The sequence below is a fragment of the Pithys albifrons genome, chromosome 2, assembly GCF_047495875.1.
Source record: "Pithys albifrons albifrons isolate INPA30051 chromosome 2, PitAlb_v1, whole genome shotgun sequence".
Lineage (NCBI taxonomy): Eukaryota > Metazoa > Chordata > Aves > Passeriformes > Thamnophilidae > Pithys > Pithys albifrons.
In genome coordinates this window covers 5,461,837-5,480,538 of record NC_092459.1, presented here as the reverse complement: position 1 = coordinate 5,480,538, position 18,702 = coordinate 5,461,837, and the positions used below count along the sequence as shown (strand labels likewise).

Sequence of the window (18,702 nt, the reverse complement as noted above, 5' to 3'; positions counted from 1 at the left end):
CAAAAGGGAGAAAACTAAGGGGGGGGGCAAAAAACCTGCGTGGAAATCAGAAGAGTGTGTTTTGTGTGCATGTGCTAAATAATTCAGATTTAAACTGTTCTGAACTTCTGACCCTCACAGACCACCACGATCTACAGGACTTGAGGTTTCAGTGTTAATCCACAATATATTAGCAACCAAAATGTACAGAGCCTGCCTGTTCCAGTGTGAGGCCGTATTTGGCTAAAAGCATTCTAATACTAATGATGATGGTTAGGTTTAGAAATGTTTTAGTCCACTGCAATAATGTATTTTCATTTATTTGGGAGGTTGGGAAGAGAGAAAATGAAATTGCTCTGTTAGTGCTACACCCTGCTTCCTGCAGGCATGGGGCAGCATGTGTCCCTTTTCCAATAAAAACATGGATTTGCCTATTTCTGTGGGTTGTGTGCTTCCCTCCCTTCCCTTTGCTGGCATTTGGCACAACTGTCTCACTTCCAACACGTTAGAGCACAGATGCCTTTTTTTTTTTTAACCAGTAAAGTAAGGAGAAAAGAATTTGATTAAGCTTATTTTTATGCTTACAGGAAATATAAAAGACAAAGTGTTCTATGTTTAAAAAAAACTACAGCATATGCAGCTTGTGTGCACATCAGAGAGATCCCTACAAAGCAGCACACGCAGATACAAGATTATACAGAAGAGAGAGACAGATGCAGATTTCCACGCGGAAAATCTCTAGTGGCTCCAAACAGGATGGATATTAGAAAAAAACAAAAGGAAAAAACATCCAAGAAAAGAAAGAGCGTTGTTGGGAGCGAATGGTACCAAGGTACTCCCAACACTCCCGCGGACTCGGAGCGGCCTGGGATCAAGCCCCCGGGGCAGAAGGATGATTTAAAAAACCAAGGCAGCTTTTCTTTCCAAGTACCCGCGACTTTCCCGCAGGCGGCGGGGCCGCGATGCCCTTTGGGTCGCGCTGTCCCTCCGGGGGGTCCCGGGGGCGGCTCCGCCCGCAACTGCGGCCGGCGGAGCGCGGCGGGGATGCCCCGCGGGGCGGCGGGGCCGGAGCTCGCTCCGCTCCTTCCCTCCCTCCCTCCCTCCCTCCCGCGGGGGCGGTGCGGCGGACGGGGCGGGCCGGGCCGGGCTCCACCGCCTCCCGCCGCCGCCGCCGCGATTGGCCCGGCCCGCCCCTCGCCCCGGCGCCCAGGCCGCCTCCCTCCCCGGCTAAAGCGGGCAGTAGGTGAGGGGAAGGCGGCCAGACGGGAGCATGGTCGCGGCTCCGCAGCAGCCTCCGCCGCCGCGCCTCGCCTCCCTGCCCGGCCTCCAGCGCGGCTCCCGGCGCCCGCAGCCGCGCGGGGCTCTGCGTTAGCGGCGGAGGCTGCGATGCACAAGCCGCCGCCGCCGCCTCCGCCTCCTGTTCCTCCTCCTCCCGCCGCCGCGCATCCTCCCGCCGCCTGAGGACGCGGCCGCTGCGCCCCGCGGAGGGAGGTAAGCGGCGCGGACCCGCCGGGCATCGCCGGGCTGGGGCTGCCCTGCGCCTGCGCTCGCTGCCCGCATTAAAAACTTCCTGCGTGCCTCCCGCTGCCCGGGGGTGCCGTGCGGGGCCGGCGGGCGCTCGGAATGTTGCTGTGATGGTTTTGGTTTTTTGGTTGGTTTGTTGGTTTTTTTTTCATGTTGGCGTGGGGATCCCCACCTCCGCCGCGCACCCACAACTTCGGGCGCTCGCTCGGGGAGCGGCGATGTCCCCGCGGTCCCCCCGCCGCTCTGGGGGCGGCTGTCCCGGTGGATGCTCCATCCCATCCCGCCCCCGGGCCCGCGCCCGCAGCCGCCCCGAAACTGGCAGGGGATGGATCGGCGCGCACCCCGCAGGCAGCCGCTTCCCTCCCTCTCTGCTTCCCTGCCGCCTCGGCCAGCCCCATCCTCTCCCTGTGCCTGGACTGCATTCTCGCTCCCCCCTTCTTATTCTTCCATATCCCCACGCGTGATATATACGAGGAACTTCTCGGCACAATATTGCTTACATATACGTATATATATTTTAAAACACCTCGTACGTTTCCCACGCCGGTGACATGCCCCTCGCCGGTGTGAGGCTTGTTTGGCTGCTGCTGTGCTTTTCCATTGATGGTGTTTTTTTGTTTTTGTTTTTCTTTTTCGGGAGGGTTGTTTAACTTACCTCCGAGCCCGAGTGCTGCCGTGGCTGCGTTCGGAGCGCAGAGGCGCATCCCCTGGGTACCGGTTTTCGGAAGGTCTCGGTTAGGCTGGGAGGGAAAAGCTACTTTGTTTTTTGACATTGAGTGGATGTGGCGAGTTGTCCTTGTCGTGTGAGTATGCAGGTCTGTGGTCCCCGGGATTTTGAGTTCTGGTCCCTATGCCTCCCTGGAGGGTGGAGAAGGGTCTGGAGGAAGGGAGTTCTGGGGATGGATGGTGGTGCTTATCATATACTTCATGAACAGTGTGTGCTCATCGTCTCAGAGATTATTTTTTCTCTGGTCTCATTTATTAAACTGAAAATATTCCTAGAACATTGTAGACAGATTTATCGCAGCACCACCACAAAAAATGATGGAGCCTTGGTCATGTAGTTGGTTGCTTATCTTTTGTTATTGTATATGAAAACTGCATAGAAAAAATAGAGCATTCTGGTAACTAGATTAAGGGGGGTTTAATCACTTTTCCATCAATGAAGGAAAAAGCCATGCATGTTTGCTGCAGGCTTATTACTTGCTTAAATGAAAGATTATGTAGAGCATATTTCTGATAAATGAAGAAACTTTCTTTTTCCTGATAGTCTTTAAAACAGCTGAGCAAGTGAGTATGTGTAGGCACGTGTGAGTCTCTTTGCACCAATTTAAACACGTTTATCAGGCTCATCTTTTGAGATACTGAAAACCCAAACCACTGTAGCTGTAAGGTGACTGCAGATAACACTATTATTGTTTCTTATAATTAGCAATTTGCTGAAACTTTAAATCCTTCTTGAAAGATATGATCTGAGGGACAAGGGGGATAGTATTACAGCAAGCTTTATTTTTTTTTATTATTGTGTGCCTCCAAACCAAAGCAACAGTGAGTCTTTCTAATATTGTTGTATTCTGGCTTAAACTACTAATGGCTTTGGTTTTTTTTCTTCATGTGAAAAATAAAATACAGCAATATTTTACTCTGACATTTATCTGTGTCAAACTTTAGTTATGCTCAGAAGGTTGTTTAATCTTCTTTGAATAATGTGCAGGCTTGAGGGTTTTTTGTTATTTTTTCTTATAACCTGTTCTCATTTTGTGTATTTGTGGAAGTTGTCTTCAATTTAACATGAAATATGGGAGATATGAAAATAATTTAGTGACCCATCCAGAGTAAGACTTAGCCAGCATATGTAAACTATGTTTTTCATTGCCTTGTTTTGTAGAGATACTTTTTTCCCATAACATCCATGTTGATATTTCCTAATAATGCCTATGGTATTTTAATTGAAGTTTGGTGTTTTGAGTTACTACCTCTTTGAAAAAATGAGGGTATCATTGGGGTTTATTTACAAGTAGAAAAACATCCTGTCATACCAAGTAGTTGTCTTGCAAGTAATGACCTGTAACACTTAAATCTGGATGAATTTTGTTCATGTTCATTTCACTTACTGTAGAGGGTCTTAAATGAACTCTGAAATACAAACCAGGCTCTTGGTCGCAAACTGCCTGAGTTTTGTGTATTTGTTGTCTTTGGTAGCTTATCAGATGTGTGCACAGTGTGTCAACCCTTCCCTTAACAACAAAACCTATGAGGAAATGTTCACTGTGAATTATATTACCGAAATAAAATATTCTATAGTTGTCATGGTTACAAATAGAGGCAGGGTTACTGGTTTTCATCTGCATGCTGGGGAGGGGGGATCTAGTTTTGTCACTTTTTAATTATGTTTCTAATGACTGATGGTCATACTTCAGGTACCCAGTATATTACATAGATGGCACAGTGAATTAGATTTTGTCAAAGTCTTGCTGAAATGAAACAAAAAGTGGTGGTGTGCAGAAGAAACCCTTGTTCATTTGTTTTTTCGAAGCAGAAATCTTGAGGGAAGAAAGTACCCACCTCTGTTTTGTCTCAGCTTCTAGATTAGCATGCTGTTGCAGTTGCTGCTCTTCTTCAAACAACAATAAAGTATATAGTGTGTATGTTGACTGGAAATCTTCTCAATGAAGAGGAAGTCACAGATCTAGGAATTAGATGTGATTTTTGGGTTTACTGAGCACTGTATCTGGTGCTATCACTTTTAGTGCCTGTTTGCGAGGAGAATTCATTATGCCCACGTTTTCTGTGATCGTCTGTACAGTGAAACTGCTCTTCTCCCACACATCCCTCTCTCCCAGGTTGTGATTCGTGGTGTCCTCGGGAGTTGCTCAGGTTCGGCACTGCGTTATCTGCCACCAGGAAGGAGCAGGACCGAAACTGTGTGCAGTTGTTGGCTCTTATCCCAATGCTGCTTCTCTGCTTCTCCGTGCTCATCTGCAATTCAGTCTTGTCCATGCCTACTTGTTTTCCTGACCTTTTAATTTAGTTCCAAAACCTGATGGACCCAGTTCTTCTGAAGCATGGCAAAAAAAAATTAAATATATAAAACAGGCCAAAAAAATTCTTATTTTTCTTTCCCTCTCTGTAGAGTCTCTGTGTGCTGTGATGGAAACTCACACAGGGCATTAGAGGGAAAAAGTATCCCTGGATCTGTAAATGAAGAAAAAAGTTCCACGCTGTCCCATCTTGTTTAACCCTTGCACCTTATATCATGTCTCTTTTGTGCAATTTATTTCTTAATCTTAAAACTGATTTGGAGGTTTTTATGGCACTTTGAAGTTTTGGTGTCTCTTTAATATTTTTCTTAATTTTTTTGTCATCCCTCCTTTAGGGGAGATCCTAAATCCTTCAGCATTACTGAAATTCTTGTAGTGATTAGTCCACTAATGCCATCAATACACTTGGATTTGCTGCCATAGGCTATGGATCCAGGGAGCCCAGACACCTGAGGGCCTGATACCGAAGCTGCTCTGTTTGCAGAGCCTCAACTTTATAGTACAGCACTGAGGTCTACATCATTTTCAGATCACTAATTCTTTGTGCTGTAATTGAGGCATTTAACTAGCTAAAATCTCAGCATGAGTTTGTGACTTATTTGGTCCCCTTTGCCCCAGATCTTGCATTTTGCTGTATACTGATTCAATAACCTTAAATATGACACAATGTCATTGAATTCTGTGATTTATTTGTCTGTCTAATCACTTTCTTGATGTACTTACCTCTCTGCAGAAGAAACACTGTATAAAACCTATACCCTAAAGCCTATAAACATACAAATTAGATAATGTTGCCTTGAATATACCTGCAGGTAACTGAGTTATTGTATTAACTCTTTGCCACTTTTTTTTTTTTTTAAATTTTCCTTCTGGTTTTGTGTTGGCTTACCCAGTATGGGGAAGGGTTTCAGCATCCCCCCATGCAGTTAACTCTTCCATAAAGTTGCCTCTAGGAAGGTGGAGCTCCTGTGTGAAGGCTGCAGACTCTTCTCAAGAAGTGAACTGCCAAGAGCAACTCCGAGTGTGAGGATGTATGACACATAAACAGCTTTGACATGCTTCTGTCACTTCCATGTTTCCTTTGTTACCACAAGTACAAAGAACTCCTCCTCAGCTATAAAGAGAGACATTAAAGGGAAATAGATGAGAACTCTCTTATGGGAACGCCTTTCTGTCAGATTTTTACAAGTCAAGGCTCTTCACAGGGTGTGAATATGCATCGTTTACCTGTTCTGGTGAAACCAGATCTGGTGCAAGCAGCATCCCAGGAAACCTTCCTGGTGCTGTTGTTATGCAGCCAGTTACCTCTGTGCTGTCTTGACCATCTGATAAATGATAGTAACTGAATTCCTAGTCACACTCTTCCATAAATAATTTTATGTTGTGGATTAGAGTATGTGGAACATGGGACCATTTTCCTTAATTTTTATGTCTTGCCTTTTTTTTTTTTCCCAGTCATCTGTGATTTAGTTTTTCAAATAATCTCAACTTGGTTTTTGGCCATAAATAGCATTAACATCAGAAAAACATTTAGTTTTTAGTGGTCTTAAATTTCAGGTAATTTATAGTGCTGGCTTCCAGTAATAATACTGATTCTGTGAAATGATCTGTTGAAGCTTTAGACTAAGACTTATTTTAAAATGAATTCAATGTTGCTTTTGTAGTGTTCTGTGATTTGAGTTTTTGCTTAATTCCCTGTCATCCATTATGATATGCTATGTGATGTGTGATGTTAAATGCTGGGATTTGTGTTCAGGTTGGTTTTTTCTTGGGTTAGCCTCCAGTCTAAGGACTAAACTCTACATAAATACAGGTAGTAGGCAATTTGACTGAGCACCAGATTATATCTCAAGGTGTGCGTTGGAACTCATTCTGTTCAGCAGTTTGCAAGAAAATCTGCCACTGATAAAATTCCTCTGCGACGTTGCTGTTAAGTAAAAACTGGTAGGTGTGTCATGAGGTTTGTTGGACTGTCAGTGTAGTTGAGAGATACTGTGAAGAATCCCTGAAGTTCGTGCAGAGGTATCTGAGCCAATAACAGTGTCCCGTAGCTGGACTCAAACTCAAGATGTGCCTAATTTGTTGAGCTGGACCCTTCATACATCCCTTGGTGTTTTTGAAGCTTGGAGACTCATTATCAGTCCTCACTCCTTTTTCTTTTTTTTTTTTCCCCTTAAAAATGCCTCCCAAAAAATCCCACCCTACAACGATGATCCATGTGACAATGCAGACATTAGAAAACCTGGATTTAAAGTGTGATTTAAGGGCTTTTGCTTCAGACTCTTCTTAAAGTCCATGCTGATGAGTAATTAATATTTAAATCGGATAATTCTGCTCTAAGATATGCTTTGTCAGACCTCGTTGTAGGATTTTGTTTTTGGTCTGCAAAAGCAATGCTGCTGGATTTGCAGATCGCAGCGTGCTGTAGCTACTCAAAGAGAAGTTTCTTTTCTCACTCTGAGGCTTAAACATGCTGTTTCCCTTAATTAGAGGGAGAAGAATTTAAATGCCATTAGTTTTTCCAGCCACAGGTAAACTGCAGATCAGAAAGAGGTGAAAGAGTTCAGGAAGTTCATCGCAATAATCACACGACATGGAATAACTTTAAAGTGGATGCAGCTGTGTTTACCTGTGCTTTGAAATCTATATGTATTGCAAAGTTCGGTTGATTTGTAGCTTGTTGAGCACCTGAATTCATTAGATGATTCTTGACATATTGTATACTTCAAAAACTTCATTTTCCACTTACTCCTGATTTTTATTGTCTCTTGCCTGCCAAGGGTGGAACAATGCCAGATTGGAACACTTCACATTACAAAATGTTGTTGGGTATATAAATGTCTGCAAAATGCTTTTGAAACTATATGGAAATGCTACAGAATAAAGTTAAGAAATATCTTTCTGAGCTTATTTCTTAACCCTTCATAAAGTTTGAAAAGGCAGCAGGGGGGAGAAGCTGCTAATTCTGTATGAAGTTCCTTATGTTTTAGTACAAGCAGCAGAGCTTAAAAATATGCATGTATGTTATATGTATAAACTAATTCATCTATATCAACCTATACATGATGAAATGCCTCCTTGATGGTGTCTGTATTTCTAAGTATATCCTTAGTATGGGATGGGTCAGCAGAGCTGTTGAGCATGATGTTGGTGCTTCAGTCATCAGGGCTTGGAACTCTTATGGCAGTGGGAGTTGGTTTTTCTGGTTTGGGTTTTTTTTCCTTTTGCCTCCTTCTTGAATGGCTTGTTTTAGTAAAATGAGTTGGAGGCTATAAGGGGTGTCCCAGCAGGACTCCATGAACAACAGAAAGGAAAAGGATCATAGAATCATAGAATCAATTGGGTTGGAAAAGACCTCCAAGATCATTGAGTCCAACCCTTGGTCCAACTCCAGTCCCTTTACCAGATCATGGCACTCAGTGCCACGTCCAATCTGTGTTTGAAAATCTCTAGGGATGGTGAATCCACCACCTCTCTGGGCAGCCCATTCCAATGCCTGAGCACTCTCTCTGTAAAGAATTTTTTTCTGATCTCCAACTTAAATTTCCCCTGGCAGAACTTGAGCCCATTGTGCCCCCTTGTCCTATTGCTGAGTGCCTGGGAGAAGAGACCTGCCCCCACCTGGCTATAACTTCCCTTCAGGTAGTTCTAGACAGTGCTGAGGTCACCTCTGAGCCTCGTCTTCTCCAGGCTAAACAACCCCAGCTCCCTCAGCCTCTCCCCACAGGGCTTGTGCTCCAGTCCCTTCACCAGCCTTGTTGCTCTTCTCTAAAGATAGAAGAAACTGTCTTCCAGAATTGTGCAGGTGGCAGTAGTCATTGGAGTAGCTAGAAATTTAAGGAAGATTGGAATAGGTGGCTACTTGATTTTTATGGCACTGGTTATATTGTAGGTGTTTTCTTCAAAATTGGAGAGTTAATATAAATAGCTCTTTCCAAGATGAAACTTGTTTCTTCATCATCCTTCCTTCTCAGCTGGGGATAGGAGTAGATGTAGCAAAGCTTAGCCAGATGTTCTTCGTGGCTCTGGAATGCTCTACTTTCCCCCCAAACAGTGGGTTTCCCCTCAGTTTCACAAACAACTTGATAGATGACATCTGAAAAGCCTCTATACTACCACAGACACTTTGCAGTCCATCCTGTTTGAAGTGGAGAAATACCAGATACACTAATGATACCCAGTGGTGAGAGGTTATGAAAAATGCTGTACTTTCTTCTTGTAGAAGGGCACAGAAAGTGTGTGGCTAACACTTTCAGGCCATCTCTGACAGACTTGCTAATAAAATACGAGTCAAAATGTTAAATATTACTGCACTGGCCTCTTTATTATGCTATTTTTGGCTGATCATATGAGGAAAGTATGTATTATTTAAACAAAAGTCACTGCTCTGAGTGTCTTCCCTTCCTTCTCTCCTCCACATTGTTTCACATTTCTAAACATTGAGCATACCAATCAATATTCCATTAAGAGGAGAATTAACTTGGGAGAAGCTTGCATGTATTTGCATGTAGTAGCTTATTTCTTGGTCTGTGGATTTGTGTTGCCTTTCCCCAGTGTCATAATTTTTTTTTTCTTTTTTAACAGCACTCCAAATATTTGTGCAATTACTTCTAGTGGCAAGGTTTGCCATGCCCCATCTTAATTTTGTCACTATGATGGGAGAGCTTTCTGCAATGCCCTGCTTGCAGGCAACATCAGTCAAATGTTTGTAGTTACCTTTTTGCTTCTGTTTTACAGTAGCTGGACATCAAGGCACTGGGCTTCAGATCAAGTGTTGCCCCCGGTTACACACATGTAGTTAGTAGAAATCAATGTTGCATAGGCATAAATGAATGTTGAGTTTGATCTTTGGTGAGCTAACTCTTACCTCATTTACACTGATGAGTGTAGTCTGGATTTTCTGCCCATTCTCAGATTCGGAATTCATGAGGCTTTGGCTGTCTGGGCCAACGTTTTGTTCCTTATGGTCTCTGTACAAGTCTGAAAGTAAAAACCACCCACTTGCTTTCTGAGGTCTGAGCCTTAAGACTGCAAATGAGTGTAATGAGATTTGGTTAAAAGCTGCCTGTAGCACATAAGAGCAGGGGTTTGTGGCTGTGTGGGACTTCCTGGGGAACCTCTCACTTGATCTTAATGTGTGAATTGTCACAAGAGCTGCTGAACTGTGGACCAAATCCTGATGTAGTTAACACCTGTGGAGCTGACATGTTCCAGTATGTATCTGATGTTGCACAGTGCTTCTCTACCCTGAGGAACAAATCACTTGTGAAATTCAGCTGTGAAGGTCTTGAGGTCAAAGAAAATGTCTGCAAATCTCTAAGCAGATGACAGCAATTGGAAGATGGGGAGGACAATATCTGCTGGTCTCTGGTTTGTGCAGTCCAGGGGGTTCAATAACTTTTTTTCCTTCTTTGCTGTCACAGTTCTGTATTTATAGAATGGGCCAAATTTGTCCTTGACCCAAATTTGTGCACTTAAATGGAGTTATGTTTGGTATCCTGCAGATACTAGATAAATGTTTCTTTAAGATTATTAAATCTCCAAAAGTAAAGCCTATGTCCCAGTCCATTTTTATTTTGGAAGGAAAGTGTGAAATTTCATGATTAAACTTCTGGGTAGGTAGAGTTCTGCAACATCACAACATTTTCTCTATGTGAACTAAAAGTCAGTGGGAAGTAGTGGCTGATACTTGAGTTGTTATATATAGGAGGAAAAAACAGAGCATAGAAATGGTATAGGAATTAAGGAACCAGTATTGAAGGCTTGCCTGAAGTCCCTAAAATACAGGACTGACTTTAAAAGTGGTACTTGGATACAGAATTGCAAAGATGAAGAGAACTGTGGTTCACTTGCTGTCATAATACTCTTTATTTTGCTTTATTTGTTTTTCCTCTGTCTCAGAAAGTTTGAAAGCCCATTTGTGTGCATGTAGGGTTTGTTCTTGGTAAAAAAGAAATTGAAGCAAGTTTTCCTTAAATTCACTGTTTCAATATCACACTTGAACAGTTCACAGCAGAATTCTTCAAGCCTTCTAAAAACTGTTCTTAGACAAATCTTCTTGTTGCAACAGCTAAGTTATTGAAGTATTGTATTTCAGGAATAATACAAGTAAAACTAAAAAACCCAACCCCCTGTGCCATGCTGGCATCTTTATTCAAAGAACTTCATGAAGCTGCAGTGCTCTGATGGCAGAGTTAAGGTGGTCTGGGTTAGAGATCAAGACTGACATCCAGTTGGGTCAGGTCAAGAAGCTTAAACATTAATTTATGATGGAAATTCAGATGCAGCTTGAGCCTAGGCATCTGCTGCTTGAGGTGATGGATCATCAGGGCATTAGGTGTCTCTGTACTCATCTGGAGAGGCCAGGGGGCTGGTGAGACTTTAGCTGCATATAATCTGACTGTAAGCCCTGGTTAACCATTTCCTTCCTCTTCTCAGGCTGTATTGTTTATCAGGCAGTTATTCAACTTTAGGAAAACACAAACAGACTCGGATTTCCTCAAGGTACTTAGTAAAATTGTGTGGTGTGTGACAGCAGATTATAAGTCTTTCTTATCCAAATATTATCTTATAAAATTAGAATCTATCGGTTCATGGTTTTGAGTAGACCAGTAATCTCTTGAATTTGACTATAACCATTTCTAAGTTTACTTAAGAGGACAGTTTTACCCCAAACCAAAGTATGAGCCCCTTATTTTTACATAAAGAATTGTAAATTTTTAAAGAATTTTTAAAGAATTGTAAATTTAACAGCAATCAAAACTGTACAACCTTGAGCCATCTTCATGATTAGAAAATTGAAAGATGAAGAAAAAAACCCCACAAAACCACAGGACTAACCTTCAGGATCAGGTCCAAGAAATGACAGTACTAATTTTTCCCAGATAATTTGTTACTTTTCATTTTAGGTAGAAATTTAGGAGCATGGGCATTGTGCATGTATCTATTACACACAAAACCAGACCATTTAATCTTGGCTTGCTCTGGCTAATAAGGCAAATATGTTTCACTGTAGCTGCTGTCTACATAACGTCCAGAGATGGTTGCAAGAATGATCATGAAGCAGTGATAGAGCTTATGCAGTAGAACACCAAGTGACAGCATTGCTCTGTGAAACCCTTGGCCTTTGTCTGCAGAAGAAATTGTAAATGTAACCCTGTATCTCTGGGTGGGCAAAGAGGATTGTTAAACTAAAAGTTTCTGATCTTTGTGCTTGAGTCCATCTGTGAGCCAAGCCCTGGACAGGTTTGCCTGTTGGTGTGTGACCTGCCTGCCACTGGAGAGGGATGGAGCTTCTATACAGAGCAGGGATGCAGGACTTAGAGAAGGGCACATGTCAAATAAATGGGCAGTTTTTGACAATTTAGTTTTCCTTTTTGAGGGCAGAAAAGAGGACGTGAAAGTTAAATCATATAATTATTTATATACAAGAACAACTGCATAAGCCAAGTTTTGTTGCCCAGAAACATCTATAAAAAAGCAGAAATGTTTCACATTCCACATATAGATCAAAGTTGCAAATATTCTTAGTATAAAGCAACAGTTAACTGCAAATTGTACTGTGGAAGCTGGAAGCAAGTTTCTAACCATCCTGGTGAACAGAAGAAGTGTCATATTCTATATGCAATGGAAGCACAAAGATCTTCCAAAGAACTCTGGAAAGCAGTGGAATTCTTCCATTTTCCTTCATGTGACATGAGTGTTCTGTTTTGCCTTTTTATTTAGCTGCAACTCTGAAGCTTTGCTGTTGCACAAAAAAAAAATTCCCTAGAAACTATGTGGGGTCAACTTGAGTTCTGTGTGTAACTGCAGCTTTTTTGGCTGCGTTAGGGTCAGGCTTGTGCAGTCCCATCTGCCTGGTGGCTCTTCCCTTCCAGTTTGTCTGGAAGCAGTCTGGTTTACATATATCTGTATATTCTCAGAGTAGCTCTGTGTGCACTCTGCCCCCAAGTTGCTGCATTATCTCTTCTGTCACTGCCTCTTAATATTTCAGCTCTTTTTTTTTTTTAGATTTATCTCATTTCAGATTAATGAAAGCACCACCCGCAATTGTTGAGCAGCTGAAGGATAAAAGACATCCTGTTAACTTCAGTTTATATTTAAGAGGTTTTTTTCCATCTTTGCTTTTTCTGTTTAGGCAATAAACTCTTCTGGAACAAGGGTTGTTATTTTTTTGCCTGTACAGTTAGAGCTGCCTTCCTAGCTGTGCCTGGTGCTTCAACAGGACAAAAATGATTCATAAGCTCTGAAAATGCAGCTCTTCTCCACCCCTCCTTTCTCCATTTCAGTCGACAAAGATTCTGTTATGCTGAGGCAAAGCATAACTTAATGCCATTTTCCTTTTCTGTTTCTCTTAATTGCATATTTTTAAGAAGTAAAAAGTATGCTAAAAAGGTGAAATGAACATTAAAACATGACATGATTGCCAAAATTATTTTAATAGGATTTTTTTAAACTCTGAGATGGTTCTAATCTAGAGATACTTAGCAGTAAAACATGGGCTTGCTAGTCAAGGGTGTATCTGTTTCTTCTGGAAAGCAAGTATGTGCTTTGTCTCACTCTATTAAAAATAGTAATCCCAAGAATATATGGAAGGCTCTGAACTATTTCAGAGGTGGTTGTTGATGTAGAGGTCCACAGTCACGCCCACCAGAGGGCATTTTATCACCAGTTTCTTAGGGAAAAAGTTTTTTTCTTAAGTCATGGGTAAAGTAGTAAATATTGGATGGGAAGGCACTATATGAAACATTGTACGGATGGCTTTTTTGTTTATATATAAATACATATGCTTATTTCCTGGCTGTATTTATATGTAAATAAGTAATGATGTCAGCTTGAATGGTTGAGTTTCGCCTCTGCTTCTTAAATACTTCCTAATTTTACTTAGGGATAATCTGGAGAAAAAGGAATTCCTTGAAGCTCTCCCAGAGCTGGTGTAGCCGTTGGTTACCAGGAAACTGCCCTCTCTACCGCACAAGCACAGCAGATGCTCTGGATGATTGCACTGTACCCTTGCTCCCCCTTTGCAGGGCACTCGGAAGCAGAGGCTGCTGTTCAGAAGCCCTACTCGTTTAGGAGGCTGGAATTTGCGAATATACTTAATAGTGAAGTCCCTGGATCTAAAGGAAGCACTTGGCAGCCAGGGAAGTGTACATCTGCCAGATGGACCTGACGTCTTGTGTTTGGCAGCAGTTCATGCTAAGGCATGATATGCAAAATCCAGGAATGACAGCTAGGAAATGAATTTTTATTTTAAAAACTGTATTTTAATTTTGTCGGGTTTTTTTTCCTCATCCATCTTTCATTATGAAATAAAGCTCTGCAGGAAGGAAAAAAATCTGCTTCTGAAAATACATTTTCTCACTGCTTTTCAGGGTGCTTCCTTGTGAAGTTGACATCTGTGCTGGAGGTTGTGCTGCCCCAGTTCAGATGTCTGACCTTCACCAGCCTGATACAGCACACAGAATATGATTAATTCCCTTTAATTCCCTGTGGACAAATACATTCACTCCACCAGGGCCCCTATGACATGTTTGCAACCTCAGCAGAGGCCTTGGGTCACATGAGAACAAGCTGCAAACCTGGACAGGTATCTGAACAGCCTGTGCTAGGAGATATAGGCAGAGCAGGACGCTCTACATGTGCATGGGACATAATGTGAATTATTTGAGTAGAGATTTGGATACCCAGCATAAGTGCTGCTATGGGATCCCTGGTTGGGGCTCTGTGTTGTGTTTGTGGCCACCTGCATAAAGATGGGAACTACTCAGAGTGTGTCTGTTGCTTGCCCACAGTAGCTGATGTCATTGGGATGTATAATGATGAAATACAGAACTCTTTTGTTTCAGACTGTTCTGCTCAAAAGGCTGCACCTTGCTGGCTTGCAGCACACATAGACCTCAACCTCAAATGAAGGGCACAGAGACTGTTTGGTTTCTTGGAGAATCTGGCCTTTATAAGGGGTTGAGGTTGGGATGAAGGGAGGCAAAGATAACAAACCAGCAGCAGAGTTCTTTGGAGCACAGTCTCTGGGCAGATGCTCACAGTGAGGATGGATGCACTGTCTGTCTTGTGTGCTGTTAGTGGGAAGGTAGAAGTGGGAAGACAGAAGGTGCTCTCACCTGCTGTTATTCCAAGGAATATGTCGGAAGACAAGAGTGGGAGCAGTGATGTAGTCTGAACACTCTTCCTTTATTACAAACTAGGGTGAAGAACCTCAAGAAATGGTGGTTGGAGAACTGTGTAGAAACAATTGCTCAGGCCTTAAAATGATGGCAATGAAAAAGCGAGGTGGAGAATTAATCAAGACTAGCTCCTGCCTGATCAGCAGCAGGCAGTCTCCTAGTAAACTGCCTGAATGTTTTTCAGCCTCTTTATTCAGATGATATATCCTTTAGCCAGGAAATATTTTTTTTCTAGCAGTGTTAGTGTCTGTGCAAATAAATGACCTATAAAAGAATTTTATTAATTCCCTAGGACTGAAACTTTGAATAACATCTTTAGCTAGATAAATTTGCTTTCCAGAACTGTCCAGATGATTAGATAAAGACCTATGTCTTTTCAACCTTGCCATCTCTGAATCTACTAGATTAATACCTTCAAGGGTTGTAAAAGATACCTTGTGGTTAAGAGTTGAGAGAGTTGTGGGGTTTTATTAATATTTGAGGGCTTAAGTGTAAATTAGTGGTAAAAGGACTTTGGGTACAATTCTGTATTTCGTTTCCTTTAGTTTTAATTTTGCCTGGCAATGAGCTGGATTAGGTATAAAAGTGGGGACCCAGTTGTAAAGACTCAGGTGAGGGAGTGTTGTCATAGCAGGTGAACTAGTCTACTAAAAACTTTTTTAGGATAAAAAACCCCAGACCTGTTAGGATGAAAAAAGTAGATGGCAGCACTAAGCTGTTCTGAGGGAGAGAGGATTTGAAGGTGAGAAGGATGAAAAGGCCTGTTAAATCTGCAATTATTGCAAGAGTGCAAAGCTCCCACAACACTATAGTAACTCATATTAGCAGAAGAACCTTGCAATCTGGTTTCCCTGCTGTTGCACTGAAGTAGATACTACTGCTTCCCCTCATTTCATTAGCAAGGACCATACGAGGTCTCAGTGTAACTCTGAGCTAAAACAAGCTCATATCTAGGTTTCCTACAGAGTGACTTAAGGATTTGACCTGACTGCTGTTTGTATCTAGGTGTTAACTTATTAGCACTATTGTTATTGTATCAGAAACAATTCCTTTGCTTCCAAAGTATGTGCAAAACCATGCTTAATTTCAATATATTTTCATTGTGGCATATAGTTCTGTGGCAAAACTCTGAGTTATTTGTTCTGTTAGTAGGACCACGTAGCCAACACTGCTTTTTGACAGAAGTAGCCCATACCAGAATGAAATCTTATAAAAATGCTGATTATCCTGCATTTGAATTAGTATTTTAATGTGCTTCAGCAGAAGCCTTTCATATTAAAAACAGCTACTTGCCACCTTTTGCTTACTTTGCTACTTCACTCAGTCTGATGTTAAGCACTGATTTAAGGCCCCTCTGGAGGGGGGGAAGAAATGGTTCCACTGGAGCCAGGTGACTGCCTTGCTTGAAGGCTGGTTTTGAGCAGAGGAAAGAGTGTCTTTGCATTTTGTGAACTCCAAAATAAAGCCAAAAAAAAAGTTCACAATTTTGTTACTGTTTTTATGCTTTGAGGCAGCTTGTTGACAATATTCAGAGGAGTTGGCAGGTTGTGTCTGGGGAAGAAAGTTGGATACTTTCAGGGCATTCAGTTTTGAACAGAATGGAGGAAAATTCATGTGGTTTTAATTTTGATGCAAGCACAGAACCAACTGTTTCCAATGTTTTGTCTGACCAGCGGTCTCCTTAGGGAGCAGGAGAGCCCGCTGATGGTGCAGAGGGTGAGCTTCCTCTAGAGCAGGGGGGTGTGTGGAGGCAGGAACTCTGCAGGCAAATGCAAACTAGAGGGGGCAGAAATGGGGGGGAAAAAACACCACATTCTGGGGGTTACAGTGGCTTGACCCTCCCTGGATGCCATGTCCCCACCAAAGCTGTTCAGTCAGTCCCCTCTGTAACTGCACAGGGGAGAAAAAATAGAGCAAAAGATTTGAGTTTAGATGAGGACAGGGAGAGATTACTCACCAGGTACCATCATGGTCAAAACAGACTCAAGTTGGGGATATTAATTGAATTTATTACTAACAAAATTGGAGCAGGATAATGAGAAGTAAAAACAGATCTTAGAAAGACCTTCCTCCCACCACTCCCTTCTTTCCAGTTCTACCTCCCCCTCCACAGCAACAGGGAATGGGATTTGTGGTCAGTTCGTCTCGGATTGCTCCTGCTGCTTCTCAGGGAGAGGAGTCAGAGCCCTTGCCTTGCTCCAGCATGGAGTTCCTCCTGTGGGAAACATCCTCCACAAACTTGTCCAGTGTGAGTCCATCCCACAGCAACCGTTCTACATGAACTGCTGCAGGGTGGGTCACCCTTGCACAGGGTGCAGTCCTTCAGGCACAGCCTGCTCCAACATGGGTCACTCACAGGGTCTCAAGTCTTACCAGCAGACCTGCTCCAGCATGGGCTCCTCTCCCCATGACTCTGCAGGTCCCTGCCAGGAGCCTGCCACAGCACAAGTTTCCCATGGGGTCACAGCCTCCTGTGGGTGTCCACCTGCTCCAGTGTGGGCTCCTCCACAGGCTGCAAGTCAATCTCTGCATCCCTGGGGTCCTCCATGGACAGCAGGGGCACAGCAGCTTCACCATGGTCTTCACCACAGGCTCCAGGGGAATCCCAGTTCTGGCACCTGGAATACCTCTTCCCCCTCCTCCACTGATCTTGGTGTCTGCAGAGCTGCTCCTCTCACTTATTTTCCCTTGCCTTTGGCCACAATTTAATCTGTGGAATCCCTTTTTTTCCTCTTCTTAAATGTGTTATCACAGAGGCATTACTGTCATTCCTAATGGGCCTGGCCTTGGCCAGCAGTGGACCTGGCTGGCACTGGCTCTGTTGGACATGTGGGAAGCTTTCAGCAGCTTCTCACAGAAGCCACCCCTGCAGCCCTCCCTGCTACCAAAAGCTGGGCTAGCAAACCCAACAGTGAAGGTTGATCTGTGTGATTATTCAGGTATTCTACACAAGTGGAGACTTGGAAAACCTAACTATGTGAGTAGGGACCAGAGCTGCAGCACCTCCTCCACAGACAATTTCTCCACTTGCCAATGGTTCTGTGCTTAAGTCTCCTCTTGGAAGGTGGCAGGTGTTTTATAGTGCTGGAGGGTGTGATGTGGAGAACCATAGAATATCTTAAGTTTGAAGAGACCCACAGGGATTGTCGAGTCCAACTTCTGCTCCTCACAGGACTACCTGAAACTAAACATGTGTCAGTGTTGTCCAGATGCTCCTTGAACTTTGGCAAGTTTGATGCTGTGACAGCTTCCCTGGGGAGCCAGTTCCTGTGCTCAACCACCCTCTCAGTGAAGAACCTTTTCCTAATGTCCAACTGAACTTCTTTTTGATCAATTACAAATGGAAAATAAGTTGTGTGGATGGATATTTTTTGTAGCTAATGAATAAACTCTCAAAACAGTATAAAAACCAACCAAGCAACGAAAAGAAAAGAAAAAAAAACAAACCTAAAACCTAATATAAGAATTTCTTAGAGAGGTTGGTTTGTAGGTTCTACACTGAAAGTAACTAACTTTATATGGTGTTGATTGCACGTATTGTTTGTTATTATAAGTATTACAGGAATTTGGCAGGGTTTAAGGCTGCTAAAATAAAGTGTTGTTTCAGAAAGCAGCAAGTAGGTTTTACTTCTGGAGGACTGGGTATGTTTTGAGGATGTAGTTTTTAATATTACAGTTTTTGTACCCTCTTGAGCAGCTAAGATGGTTAACTGATATGCATTAAGAAGGAGGATCTTGTTCATCTTGTGGATCTTACTGGTCCAATTGTGCCCTCAGAAAGAAGTTGGGAAATACAGTGTGGGTTTTGTCTGAATTTAAGTTTGTGTGATATTTCTTTTCAAAAAATACTTCCTAAACTTGGTGTTTTTCAGAAAAAATTTTTTACTGTTTTCAAGGGCTAAATCCAAAGAGTCTTTAGAACAGGCTGACTGTGGTGTTGCCAGACTTTCAGTCCATCTAATCCAGTACCTAGA

The 18,702-nt window shown here is 42.7% G+C and overlaps 1 protein-coding gene across 3 annotated transcripts in view; it reads left to right on the top strand.

Moving 5' to 3' along the window:
• The first annotated feature begins 1,233 nt into the window (after positions 1–1,233).
• The window catches only part of KLHL29 (kelch like family member 29), a 399,687-nt gene continuing 382,218 nt past the window's right edge, over positions 1,234–18,702 (top strand). The window contains exon 1 of one of the 3 annotated variants that reach the window (XM_071548271.1): positions 1,234–1,470. The gene's annotated coding sequence lies outside the window, so the exon portion shown is untranslated. Of the gene's footprint in view, positions 1,471–2,255; positions 2,307–18,702 lie in introns of those variants that run through there. The other 2 variants (XM_071548268.1, XM_071548273.1) reach the window with 2 other exon arrangements.